The sequence below is a fragment of the Durio zibethinus genome, chromosome 12 (assembly GCF_047325235.1).
Source record: "Durio zibethinus cultivar Kanyao isolate XHJ-2024 chromosome 12, ASM4732523v1, whole genome shotgun sequence".
NCBI lineage: Eukaryota > Viridiplantae > Streptophyta > Magnoliopsida > Malvales > Malvaceae > Durio > Durio zibethinus.
This window is the reverse complement of record NC_143173.1, coordinates 10,542,843-10,556,463: the sequence shown is the minus strand read 5'-3', so window position 1 is coordinate 10,556,463 and position 13,621 is coordinate 10,542,843. Positions and strand designations below refer to the sequence as shown.

General features: G+C 30.5%; 1 non-coding gene across 1 annotated transcript; it reads left to right on the top strand.

The window, feature by feature from the left end:
- The first annotated feature begins 5,333 nt into the window (after nt 1–5,333).
- Nucleotides 5,334–5,440, top strand: LOC149515661 (small nucleolar RNA R71). The gene has a single exon (XR_016326424.1). It is a non-coding gene; the product is annotated as a small nucleolar RNA R71 (small nucleolar RNA).
- The last annotated feature ends 8,181 nt before the right edge of the window (nt 5,441–13,621 follow it).

Here is a 13,621-nt window from a genome sequence, read left to right as displayed (position 1 = left end):
TAATGTGGACTTAGTTTGTTTTTTGGTATGACCAAAACATAAAGGAAATAAATAAAGAAAGAGTGACTTTCCTTGTTTAGACTATTCGGCCAAGCTTGGATAGTTGTGGATATATACATGACTTACTTTAACCTAATGTGGCCAAATGTCTCTTTATAAATAAGAACATTTGTCGCCACCCCTCTAGTAAGATACAAGGCATATTTTGATGCAAAAGAGCTAAGAGCAACCTTAAACAAAAACAAAAAGGGAAAATGAAAACGGTTTTGTAAAGACTCACTAGTTAGAGTGTGGTTTATGTTCTACTATCCCTTGGAAAAGGTTATTTCACAAGCATCTGTTTGAATCACCATTAGAGACAGATTGTTACTTTTCATATAGAGACTGTAAGTGCACAGATCAAGTAATAAAGTTGAGTATTCCAATATTATCTTTTCAAGGATTATAGAAAATAATGTTGGGTTGTCATAAGTATCAAAGGCGAAACCCTAATGGCTTATATCTAAACAAATGAAAATATAAGGTTTGGGATGAATGGGATCAAGTAAAGATTAAAGGCAATGTGTAGGCATGGATCTTAACTTCACCAAATGTCACTTGGGAAGTAAAAGACTAATGAAAAAAATTAGATCTAATAAAAGAAAGATTAAAAGATTGCAAAGTAAAGAAAATGGAAAGGCCAAATACTTAAAATAACTTGAAGAAAAGATTGCATGAAAGAATTTAAAGAACAAGAAAGTGAATTGGCCAAATCTTGCAAAAAAAATTAAAGAAAACTTTGATCTTGAAACTAAAACAAGGCTTCTCGAATATTAAAGAAAAGAAAAACAAGATTTGTAACTTAAAGAAAAGAAAGATCTTGGAAATAATGCTTCTTGAATTAAAGAATTTAAAGAAAATAAAAGCTTTATGGTTATTAGCAAATTTGTCATCTAAGCCAATAACTCACATAAAAAACTAGGAAAAAGAGAAAGAGAGGAGAAATGAGAGATGATGAAAATAAGTGAATGGCCTTCTTATTTATAATGGAGGGTTTGGTCAAGGGGGATACATTTCATAAGTGTTCGATTTCAATTCAAATAGAATTGGATGAGCTTGATCATGGTCTTTAAAGCTTTATGGCTGAATGGACTCTTCATGCTTAAGTGTTCTTAGTCGAATAGATTCTTGGTGGATCAATCTTAGCCCTCACTTGCATCTTGATCAAATCTTGAATAATCTCTTTCATTGGATTTGGCTAAGGCTTAGAGTTTCAAGTGCAAGTTGGGTTTTATCCAAGTCTTGAATTTCAAATGGATAAAATCCTACTCCTAGTGAATTTCTTCAAGGCTAAGCAACAAACTTCATGGTAGGCTTCAAATCATCTCGGCCAAATGCACCTAGCCCTTATTATGGAAAAATATATAGTAGCTCTTTCGGAATTGCTTTGGCCGAATAGATTGAGCTTTTAGAGTCCATGATCTTGTAACTTTTTCTTTTCCTTTGTGTGGTTGAATATGATAGAGTCTTTGTGCAACTTATTTTCTTCATTACTAAGTAAAGAAGGCATGTTTGGCTCAAAATTTTATCTTGGCCGAATGTGGTGGAGTCAAAGTAGCTTATAATTACATGAATGTGGATCAAGATGGGTGGTATTAAGCTTCCATAATTGGGTTGAACATCTCTCATGCATGCATGGCTTGCATGAAAGGAAGTCTTAAGCTTGAAAAACCTAAAACCATGAAAATAACATCAAAAACACTAAAATGATCCAAAATTTTAAAATTTATCACCCTTTTAACGTGTAAAAACTATATATATTTTAGTGTTATCACACTCTTATAGTTAAATTTTTGCTTGTCCTCAAGTAAAACCTCAAATCAACAATACCAAAGAACAATATAAATATCCTTAAAGTAAAAAAATTATACAAAACTCCTATCACGTACTATTTCATAACACAAAGTTAAAAATTAACATAAAGTCACAAGAATTTTCTTCAAAAGCAAGCTTTCAATATCTTATGCTATTCACACATACAAATGTATTCAATCTTTAATTCATGCATAAAAGTCAAGTAACCAGAATGTAAAAATCTTCATTACATTTCAATTCAAAGATAGAATAGATTTCATATGTTCACTTTCCCCTATCCTTCTCCACTAATGTTAGACCAACATATTTAACTCAAGATCAAAAGGTTTTTTAGGTTTGTAATGTAAGGCATGGGTTAAGGTAGGAAAAAAGAATTTTTAGACTCAAAAACCCTAAGCTTACTTTTTTTCAACTTCTTGGACTTTGAACAAGTAAGAGCTCTTTTTCATAACTTTGACTTGTAAGGCATAATTTTATTGCTTCAGTAGTTTTGGTTTTTTTTTTTTTATATATTTAGCCATTTTTGGCTTTATTAAGCTTTGCTTTTCATACTTTTTGCTATTTTCTTGCTTTCATTCCTTGTGCCTCCCTTCCTCTCAAATACATAAAAATGTTCATAATACATAAGTAAGCACAATTGGGTTAGGTAACGACAAAATAAGGGATAATAATAATAAAAGAAAAGGCTTATTGGCTTATAATGTGGCTAAAATAAACAAAGAAAAGGAATAATGTAAAAGGCTCAAAATAAAGGTACTAAGGATGTATTATCATAGGGTGGGCTTGAAAAAAGCTCAAGCTCAAATGGTCCAAAAAATTACCTAGATCATCTCTTAAGTCAAATATAGTTTAAGATTCTACCTCAAGGGTTAAGTAGGTGAATTTTAGAGCACTTATTGAAATCCTTAAATTTCATGCAAGTCCACATCTTACAATTTTTCATAAAAATCATAGCATTTCATGTAAAGAGAATAAAAGCATATGCGTGATAATCATATCCAAAGAAAAACATGCTTAAGAATTCTTTTCAAGTGCCACCATATCTATACCTAAACTCCATATCATACTTTAGTCATTTTAAGAAAATATTTGTAATTTTTAACTAATTGAACATCATAATTAGATTTGGCATGTCAATTTGGTTTTAAAGCAAAGATGGGTTAAAATTTCAAAAATTTTTATGGTAAAAAGTTTTCTTTTTCCCCCCACACTTAAATGGAACAATATCTCAAACATCAAAGGAAAAGAAATGCTCCCCAAAGTTACTTAAGGCCAAATTTCATTTTAGTAAAAGGCATCATCCTTACTTCTCTTCATCCCTAAGAAAGCAACTCAAACAAAAACATTAAAAACATACATGTCCTAATAAAAGAAAAGTAAAGAAATCACAAAATTTATAACCATTAAAGTAAAACTTGGGTTGCCTCCCAAGTAGCATCAGTTTTGGTCAAGCTTGTCCATCCTTAAATCCATGGAGAATCATCTTACCCTTTTAGAGGGAGCTTACCTTATTGCCTTTTTCTTTGTAGTATGATAGAGACAGACTTTGTTTGAGGAAGTGGACTAGCTCTACTTGTAGGGATCATATAAACTGAACTAAAGTTTTTTGAGGGGTTGATATGGCTAAAGCCAGGGGTTGCTAAATGTTTTAAAGGGTCATGAGGCTTATCTATTAGGTTAGACTATTTCAGGGTGTTTTTTACTTTGACTATACTAACACCTTATTCATCTCTTAGTACACCATACCTACAAATACTAACTACAACTTCTTATTTTTAATATAAAGGTAAGGCTAACATCATACACATATATTAGGGCCTTGGCAATAAATAGGAAAGGTCTTTCTAATAGTAATGGAGCCTCATTATCCTCCATGTTTAAAATAGTAAAATTCATAAGGAAAACATATTTTTCAACTTTTACTAAAACATTCTTCAACATCCCTTATGGTAACTTAGTAGATTGATTAGCAAATTTAATATTGAATTGGGCAGGCTTCAGCTTTCCACAACCTAGCTGCATAAAAATATTCATAGGTATAAGATTTATGCTAGAGTTAAGATCACAAAGGGTATCAAAGAATTTTAACTTCCTAATTTTACAAGGTATAGTAAAACTCCCTAGATCTTTTTACTTTATAGGTAAAAGTTGTTGAAGTTCATGGCTATAATCTTTTAGAAATATGGCTTCTTTCAATTCTTTAGTAGCTTTTTTTGAATAGGCCTTGGGGTAGGTGGTGTTATGGTAAAATACTGCCTATACATTTTGGTAGTCATCTTTGGTCTTGGTTAAACTTCCTCTTGAACCTTTTCTTTTTTAAATCTTCTTTTTGGGGATCTTCTTCTTGTGATGCCCCTTTTCCTTAATCATTTGGGCTGGCTCACCTTAGACTATCTCTTTAGGTTCAAGCTAAATGCTCTTTAGTAGTGTTTTCCCTACTTGTAGTAGGATTTGCCCTTCTTTAAGAGACTTTCAATGTACTCTTTTGGATCTTCAAAATCCATTTCAACATTCTCTTTCTAAAAGTCTTCCTCATAAGTTTAATATCTTTAGGGGCTTTAAATGCCATAAGGTCAAAACCTTCTAAAATTTCTCTACCAAATCTTAGCAATTTTTCATCCTTGAAAATATTCTCATTTCTTATAAAAACTATTTCAGGTTATCTTACAAAGCTGGGTAGGTTTACTACATGGGTTAATCATTTTCCTCATTAGAATCATCCATCCTAATATCTTTTAAAGAATAGACTGTATTCCATCTTTCCTTGCCTTGTCTTTTTAGATTAGTTTCAGTATTACTAGGTAGGGTACCTACAAGGCAATTTGCTATGGTTTTGGGCAAGTTAACCTATTTTGTTTTCTAGGTTTTTGATGGATGAAGCTTGACTTTGGATATTAGCATTATTGGCTTGCATCAATTTGGTCAACATGTACTCAAAGGTTTCTTTTCTTAGGGTAGATTGTAATTTGATGGAGTAAGATGGCAATTGTTATTTTGGTTATTGGTGGGTTGGTGGTTCTAAGAAAAGTTTGGGTGGTTTCATCATCTAAGATTGTGGTATTGCTATAGGGATTGTTGTTAGGTTTGGTTTGTTGGATGTATTGAACTAGTTTTACCCTAAATTGGTATCTTTATGAAGAATGGGGTCCTTCACATATATCATATGAGATAAAAAGGCTTTGTATAGCATTTATAGGGTTGGCTTGGGATTGGCTTCCTAAGGCTTCAATCTTTTTGGTAAGGGCATCTAATTGGGAATTAATTGAACTAATAGCATCAACCTCAAATAAACCAGTAGACTTTTTACTAACCTTTCTTTCTGTGCCCCACTAGTAATTATTAGTAGCCATCTCTTCAATGAGTTCATTTGCTTCCTCAGGAGTCTTGCTTATTATAGCCCTTCCAAGAACTGAATCTAAGGTGGTTTTCATAGGTGGTATGAAACCATTGTAAAATATCTAGATTTGAACCACTAGGCTAGTCCATGATGTGAGCATTTTCTTAGCAGCTCTTTGAATCTCTCCCATCCATCATATGGAGTTTCACCATCAGCTTGTGAAAAAGTAGTGATCTTATTCCTTAGCTTGGCAGTCTTTATAGGTGGGAAAAACTTTGCAAAGAACTTTTGGACTAAGTCATCCCAAATTGTGATTGAACTAAGAGGTAAAGAAGAAAATCAACTTTTCATCTTGTCCCTAAGAGAAAAAGAAAACAATCTTAGTCTAATAGCTTCATTAGAAACACCATTATAGTGAAAAGTGTTACATAATTCAAGAAAGTTAGAAATGAGGAGATATGGATCATCGCTGGGTAACCCTTCAAACTGTACAGAAGTTTAGACTATTTGTATGATTAAAAGCTTAATCTCAAAATTGTTGGCTTGAATAGCTGGCCTTTTAATGGATGGTTGAAAACCATTTACATTGAGAATTGCATAGTCCTTTAATGTTCTTTGCTCTTCATTATTTACATTTTCCATTGGAGTTGGTGCAAGTGGTGTTATTTGCTCTTTTTTTCTTTTTCTAAAAGCTCTATCAATTTCTTGATCAATAGGAGCTAAGTTAGCACATTTGAATTTGCTCATGCAAACGAGAAAAGATAAAAGAAAAGCAATAAATAAATAAATAAATAAAAAATGTTTAAATTATAAAAGCTTAGGAATTCTTTATTGATATTGCAAACACTATTATAATCCCTGGCAATAGCACCAAAAATTATTGTTACTTTTCGTATATGGCTTGCAAGTTCACAAATCAAGTAATAAAGTGGAGTATTTTAGTATCATCTTCTCAGGGATTATAAAGTAAAACATTGGGTTGTTCTCAAGTACCAAAGGTAAAACCTTAATGGCTTATATCTAAACAAATGGAAATTTAAGGTTTGGGGTTACAAGAATCAAGTAAAGATTACAAGCAATGTTTAGGCAGGGATCTTAACTTCACCAACTTTCACTTGGGAAGTAAAAGACTAATGCTAAAAACTAGATCTAATAAAACAAAGATTAAGAGATTGCAAAGTAAAGAAATTGGAATAGGGCGAATGCTTAAAATAACTTGAAGAATAAGTTGCATGAAAGAATTTAAAGAACAAGAAAGTAAAGGTTAGCTGCATTTTGCAAAGAAATATTAAAGAAAGCTTTGATCTTGAAACTAAAAACAAGGCTTGCCGAATAATAAAGAAAAGAAAGATCTTGGAAATAATGCTTCTAGAATTAAAAAATTTAAACAAAACAAAAGCTTTGTGGTTATTGGCAAATTTGTCACCTAAACTAGCAACTCACCTAAAGAACTAAGGAAAAGAAAGGAGAGAGAAGAAGTAAGGGATGATGAAAATGAATGAATGACTTTTTTATTTATAGTGGAGGGTTCAACCAAGGGGGATAGGCTTCATAAGTGTTTGATTTCAATTCAAATACAATTGGATAAGCTTGATCTTGGTTTTCAAAGCTTCATGGCCGAATGGGACTCTCCATGCTTGAGTGTTCTTGGCTAAATGGATTCTTGGTGGATTAATCTTGGCCCTTGCTTACATCTTGATCAAATCCTGAATAATCTCCTCTATTAGATTCGGCTAAGGCTTAGAGTTCTAAGAGCAAGTCAATTTTAATCCAAGTCTTGAATTTTAAATAGATAAAATCCTACTCCAAGTGTATTTCTTCAAGGCTAAGTAACAAATTTCATGGTAAGCTTTAAACTCATCTTGGCTAAATGCACTTAGCCTTTATTATGGAAATACATGGTAGCTCTTTTGGAATTACTTTAGCCAAATAGATTGAGCTTGTAAAGTTTATGATCTTGCGACTTTTTTTTCTCCTTTGCATGGATGAATATGATATAGTCCTTATGCAACTTATTTTTTTCATGACTAAGTAAAGAAGGCATGTTTGGCTCAAAATTCTATCTTAGCTGAATGTGGTAAGTCCAAGTAGCTTATAATTGCATGAGTGTGGATAAAGGTGGGCAACATTGAGCTTCCATAATGGGACAAACATCTTCTTTGCATGCTTGCATACATGGTTTGCATGAAATGAAGTCTTGAGCTTGAAAAACCTAAAACTATGAAAATAACATGAAAAACACTAAAAAAATCCAAAATTTTAAAATTTAGCACCCTTTTAACATGTTAAAACTATATATTTTTGGTGCTATCAGAGGATGAACACTTGGGTAGATTTTTGGCTTGAGAAACTATTTGGAAGTATCACCAACTTTTACCAAAAGAATTTCGACATTCGAGGTAACACAGCCAAAACCCATTGCATGGTTTGTATATATATTGTTTGTATGATCTTGTTCATTGATGTTGGCTTTAGGGAATTAAAATTTTAAAATTTCACTACTTTAACTTTGTGTATTAATACATATTTCCCTTCAAAAGGCAATAGGAGAAAAGATGGTTTTTAAAGATGATGAATCAATTTTGGATTTTGAACCTCAAAAAGGGAATAGCATTAGTCCTACTAATGGTGAATCTGAGCCTTATAGTCTACCCTTGCCAATTCCCTAGCCCTACGATGATTATATGCATGATTGGGAATTGAATGAGGTAGATGACAAGGATAACAAGGGTTGTATAGTGGATAATTTGCTTAAACCTTTAAAAACACTTGTCATTGAACTTAATGAAAAAAATGAGGACACTTCAACTATTACATTCACTATGACCATGGTGGAACCTTTAGACTTAGAGACCAACCCTATGGTTTTCATGGTTGTACCTCTTTCACTAGTATTGAAGCCAATGCCCAACTATCTTATTAGCTAGTGCTACAATGAAGATATTATTAAAGGTGGGATGTATAGCCACTTTTGCCACAATCATTGAATACCACAACTAAGAGTTTATTAGTTGAGCTATGGTGAGTAGAAGGACCATTAAAAAGGTGGATGTTGGTGTTAATTGTAGGGTAATTACGTAACCCCATTGGGAAGAGAATGATCAAGCTTGACCAAAACTAGCACTACTTGAGAAGTAACCTAAGTTTTGCAGTTTCTTTGTGTATGCTTTAATTTATTTGTCTTTATTTTTGTTTTCTTAGGAAAAATGATGATTCAAGGATGCCTAAAGAAGTCTACAAGTTTGGCATCAAGAAGAAAAAGATAGGGGAGTATTCTTTTTCCCTAATTGTTTTAATGTTTCATGTGAAATATAGTGTAAATCAAGTGTGTGGGAGGGCACTCTTTTATGCTAAAAGTGCTTTTCAAAATTCTTTTAAAAAATCATCCCTAAAATTTTTGCTTTCATACCAAGTTAATTTGCCTATAATCTTGATAATGTATCTTAGTTAATTTTTCATAAGTTAATCATGAATGACTTAAGAATGATGTTAGGACAAGTGTGAATGTAGTGAACCATGTAATGATGTCTTAAGTATGTTATTCTATGGATTATTGATTTTCTTATCATGCATATTTTAATCTACATGCATCAACTTTTATGAAGAGTATTGTGAACATAAAATTACATAAAGATTTACGGCATAAGTTCAAATTTAACTTACCCAAAACTCCATTTAAATGACAAGATAATGTTGACTTGGCAAGACAAATAAATATGAAGAACCAATGAAGGAATCCGATTTTGCAACACAAGCTCTATGTCATACAAGAGTTCCCTACATTCGTCCAACCTTTATCAAAATCAAGATTACATCTAATCTTTCAAGAATTCAAGATAAAGTAAGACTTTTGCAGATTTGATCCCCTCTTGGCAGAACCTAGTCTTATAAATAGGTTAGGCATTCTCACTTGTAAGCATATGATTTCTTCTTATCTCATTCTTGGCTTTTCTTTTTCTTTTTTTCCTTTGTTTTTTCCATTTTCTTTACTTTTCTTTGTAACTCAGCTTGGGTTACAGACTAGTCATTGCTTTGTTTTGTCAAGCTTTCTTTAATACAAGTTTACATTTTTATTCAAAGCTATGTTTCTTTGATTTCTCAAGCATTCTATTAAAGTTTTCAAGATTCATTCCCTTTTTTTATTGCTTTCTTTACAATCAACCAACATTCAATTCTTTTCAAGTATCTTAGTTCTTTGCTTTCTTTTATTTTCTTGTATAATTAGCCTACTTTTTAATGTTACCAAGTGACAGTTAGTCAACTTGGCACTCGGTTATCACATTTTTAGCACTTTACAATTTCCATTGTTTTACTTTTGCTTTCAATACAACTAATGATTCTTTTCATTTATTTAAAAATAAAGTTAGTAAGAATATCCTTTGGTGCTTTATTTTGCACCTTAAACATAACTTTCATGGGAACGATACTCTACTCACCCATTATTATTACATGATGCGACTTGTGCACTTGCAGGATATAAAAAGTAGTAATCAACATCATGAAAAGTTCTAAGATTATCCCACTTGGATAATATTAAATGGGTTGTTTGATTTTAAGAAAACATAATTTGAAAAACAAGACTCCAGGCTAATTAACTTTACTTTGATGTGGTCAATTTTAAAAATAATTTAGCTAGTGAGACAACATTTTAAATGATCTTCTCCAATAAATCATCTAATATTGAATCATGGTAGCCAGTTGATTATGATTAAACACTATGAGTGCACAGGCTATTCAAGTAATAAGAGTAATGAGGTAAGTACCATTCTCTTAAGGATTGATTTGGGTTTGCTTAGGTCTAAGTACCAAAGGCCACCATTTTCAAACTATATTTAGTGCAATCAATTTACAAGATAACGTAATCTATATACTAAAAATAGAAAATCAATTTAAAAGGTAACATGAAAACTAAATAAAAAAAAGCATCAAATGTAAATGAACAAAGCCTAAGATCTAAGTGAATTGATAAAAGACATTTAAATGAACAAAAATTAAAACTAGATCTAACAAGAAATTAAGACCAATGCATGAAAATAAGAGAAGAACAAAAACTAAGATTCAAAACTGAAAATGAAGTTACAAAATAGAATTTGAAATTACATTATAAGAACAATTAGATCCAAGCTCAAAACAAGAAAATAAGCTTTAAGATAAACTAAAAGCATAAAATTTAATGAGTAAACTACATGATCTAATGAAAAAAATTCAGCTCAAAACAATTAAAAGCAGGCTCAATGAACTAAGACAAAATTAGTGCCAAAAAATAGAGAAAACTGAGCCAAATAACAATCAAACTTAAAAATCATAAGGAGATTGCATCAATTTTAAAGAAAAAAAATGTAAATCTACTTCTAAACTGAAAATTTAACATGAAACAAAAGAGAATAGGAAGAAAACCAACATCTAGCTAGCTGAATCAAAGCCAAACAACAACCACCTCTCATTCTTTAGCTAGCACCAGTGACGTTACTTCCAAAAATGATTGCAAAAGATATAGATAGAATTTCGATGTGAAATTTTCTACATTTGTAGCTCAACAAGTGAAGAATATGAAGTAAAAATTTCAGAGAAAAATATCAAGAAAATCATAGTGATCAAGTAGGAAAACCAAAGTAGACAGTGTAGGAAATTAGCCAAAAAACATTGAAAAACAACTTGAAATTGTAAGAAATTGAATTAAATTGAGTGTATATTTGTAAAGAATATCAAAAGAACAGTATATTGCATAAAACCTAAGCTACTTGAATGGAAAATTTGTAGGAAAAGTAAAGAAAATTCTTCCCAACAACCTTTGAAAAGAGAAAAGGGAGAAAGCTGCATAGTGAGAAAATGTAAATGCAAAAGAAAGAAAAATTTTAAAATGCAGAAAATGAAAGTTGGAGTTGCTGCCCAATTGAACCCTATTTATAAACTAATCCTAGATGTAGAATAGCCAATGTGCTTGCTTTAAAATGCCACCTAGGATGCCATTTGGAGAAGTTATTTTTAGCTCAACCAAATTCTTCTAAAAGCATCAAGTTTGCACTTTTCTCTTAATCTCCTCTTTTAAATCATGTAGAAAATACGATTTTAGGATCCAACAGCCAGATAAGAGTTTTCAATTGTCCACATCAGCATGCCCACTAGCCTTCTTCTTTGTGCTCATATTTGTACCACCAAGTCTCCACTCTATGCTTGTTTGGCTAGCTTTAGCTTTTTAACTTGTAACCTCTTCAAGCTCTAACTTAGTGATCCAAATTAAATAATTTTCAACCAATAAGGAGTTTTTAGAATGAAAACTTAGTCATTAAAAATTGCCTCCAAACTTCAACTGAAATTTAACTCTCAGCATGCCTTGAACACATTCCTTGTATTACGTCTTTCCTTAAGTTTCCATGCAATTTCTCTACAAAACTCAAACAAGTTTAATAATTAGCACAAGGAAGAGAACAACCATTGCAAACAATTAAAACATGATTTAAAGGAAATTTAATTAGCTCAAATGCACATAAAATCAACTCAATTTAAGCTAAAAAATCTTTCAATTTGGCAAAGGTATCCATTAGACTTCATGATCAGCTTATGGAGTAACATTCCACCAAATTGCTCCAAATTACATCTAATTCATCTAAAGATTATTCATTTTCCTCAAAGAAATAAAATACCTACACAAGAGACATTTCACTAATTAGAAGTACATATATTTTCATGGTTTTCTTAAGAAAGAAGCAAGAAAATACCATAGGACAGTGTGATAATTCTATAAAATTATAGAATTATCACTAGTATGCCCCTTATTAACATAAGACCAATCCATGATTACAAGTATCAATGACTTTATTGACAATGGATCTCAATGTGGTTGTATAGCAAGACAATAACACCTAAACATGATCTTAATGTGGTATTTTCTTTGTAAATTCTCTAGTTGATTTCTTTAAAGTTAATGAGAAATCTCCATGGTGTCCAAATATGCTTGAATGTCTCTTACTTATCCTCAAAGTTATTTACTTATATCACTTATTAGACATATTCAAATGACATCACAGTCATACTTAATATAGACACCAAGTCTTAAGATTTTATAATATGATATTTCGATATGAAATGTGCATATGCAATTTGATGTATACATAAATAACAATTTGAATTATATATGTATATAAAAACATTATGTCCATTTAACTTACAATATCTTATGAACTTTTTCATCTTAAACTATACCTTATAAGTAATTAGCAATCACATATAATGCATTTGACAATTTAAAAAAAAAAAAAACCAAAACAATAATAGTTTCAAAATAAAAATTTACATATTGCCATAGTTAATTCAAAACCTTAACATGTTGTATTTTTCATATTGATAGATATCCATATTATGAACTCGATAATATCATAATCCTCACATAGAGAAAATATATCATTATATAATCAAATTACAATGACTCATACTAACTCAATTCATAATAAAGATTCTCCAATCAAATTCTTAATAATGAATAAGGAGCACAAAGAATCATAATAAAATTATGTATTATCTATATTCATGCTAAATGCAATAACTACTACTATTCTTGAACTTCCATGATGTTACTTTAATAAAGCACTTACAAAATTGCTAACATATTATGTCTAAAATATGGCTAAACTAATAGCTAAACTTGGTAATTTGTGTATTTGTATCATGTAAAATACTGACAATTTGTGCATTCCTGCCGTATTTTATAAAAAAATTGCATGTTACAATTTGTGTTGACAAGAAAATATAAAATAATTTTTATTGTTAAACATATATATGAATTTTGCTAAAATTTTAAACCATGTGACCTTTGTGTCTTGTTTCTCGTATTGTTTTCATGTTGTGTCACTATGTCGTATTTTAGATTTCTAGGTCTACCAACAGTGTATGAACTCACACTAACCTTAACACATATGATATCTTCAAATAATAACTTTAGAGCATTTATGAGTTTTTACTACTTAAAAAAATAAAAAAAAAACATATGCAAATGAACTCTCACTAATTTTCACTTCATTTAAAAGAAATTTTGACATTAATAGAAAATAAAACATGTCAAAACCTTTATATTATTCTTCTGGGAAACTTTCAAAATTAAACTTAATATATTTTTCAAATCAAATCTTTAAAAAATTTACTTTAGAAAAATAAATACTACTATTTATGCAAGAAAGGAATTGAATTAATAAAAAACAAGACATAGTTTACTTATTTATGCAAAATTCATTTTTCAAAACATTCATATGTGTGATAAATGTAAAACAATATTTTTCCCCTCACGTGTGAGTTCTTTAAAAGAAAATATTCAATTTCTTTTAAAACATATTATAAATAAATGATAATAATATGCATTTTAAAAATTTGATAATTGCTAGGTTTGATAATATTAGGTATGATAATCAAACCAATATCTAAATTGAAAGTTAAACA